The sequence below is a fragment of the Condylura cristata genome, unplaced genomic scaffold (genome assembly GCF_000260355.1).
Source record: "Condylura cristata isolate star-nosed mole 26May11 unplaced genomic scaffold, ConCri1.0 scaffold00024, whole genome shotgun sequence".
NCBI lineage: Eukaryota > Metazoa > Chordata > Mammalia > Eulipotyphla > Talpidae > Condylura > Condylura cristata.
The window spans coordinates 31,873,543-31,874,908 of NW_004567125.1; positions in this window are offsets into that span (position 1 = coordinate 31,873,543).

Consider the following 1,366-nt stretch of genomic DNA (forward strand, 5'->3'; position numbering starts at 1 on the left):
AATAAAATCTTAGCCAACAGAATCATATAATGCATCAAAAAGATAATTCATCAAGACCAAGTAGGATTTATTCCAAGACACAAGGATGGTTCAACATCCAAAAATCAATTATTGTAACCCAAAACATCAACAAAAAGAAAAATAAAAACCATATGATCATATCAATAGATGCCGAGAAAGCATTTGACAAAGTTCAACATCCATTTATGGTAAAGGCCCTTGAAATCAATGGGATAGAAGGATCATACCTTAACATAATAAAGGCCATATATGACAAGCCAATAGCCAATAAAATTCTCACTTGTGAAAAACTGAAAATCTTTCCCTTTAAGGTCTGAAACAAGACAAGAATGTCCAGTCTCACCACTGCTTTCAATATAATATTGGAATTCCTAGCCAAAGCAATAAAACAAGAGAAAGACATACAAGGAACCCAAATCGGGACAGAGGAAGTAAAACTGTCACTATTTTCAGATGATATAATAATATACATAGAGAACCAAAAATTCCACAGAAAAAATAATCAATCACCCAGTTTAGTAAAGTAGCAGGATACAAAAGCAACACACTAAAATCAGTAGCCTTCCTAAATGCAAGTGATCAATCTGAAGAAGTTAAGAAAACAATCCCTTTTATAATGGAAACCAAAAAATGAGATATTTGGGAATAAACCTAACAAAAGAGGTGAAGGAACTCTACAAAGAAAATTATAAAATATTGCTAAAAGAAATAGAAGAAGACACAAACAAATGGAATGAAACCCCTTGCTCAAGGATTTGAAAAATTAACATTATTAAAATGGACATCCTACCAAAAGCAATTTATAGATTCAATGCTATTCCAATAAAAATTTCAATTACATTCTTTAAAGAAATATAACAAATATTGATGAAATTCATATGTATCCACAAGAATAGCCAAAGCTCTCCTGACTAAAAGGAAGATGAGTGCAGGTATCACACTCCCAGACTTCAAACTATACTACAGGCCATTGCAATTAGAAGTGTATGGTACTGGAACAAAAACAGACACACAGACCAATGGAATCCAGTAGAAATCCCAGAAATTAATCCAGAGATGTACGAATAACTAATCTTTGATAAAAGAGCAAAGAGTATACAACGGAACAGAGAGCTTGTTCAATAAATGGTTCTAGGAACACTGGACTGCTACATGCAAAAGAATGAAGCTAGATTACTGCCATGCACATAATCCAGCTCAAAATGGATTAAGGAACTGGACGTAAGACCTGAACCCATAAAATATGTAGAAGAGGTCCTCCCTGGTGGCGCAGCGGGTTAAAGCACAGCACTGAGAATCTAAAGCCACTTCCGCATGAGTTCAATTCCCGCCTGCCCAGGAGGTG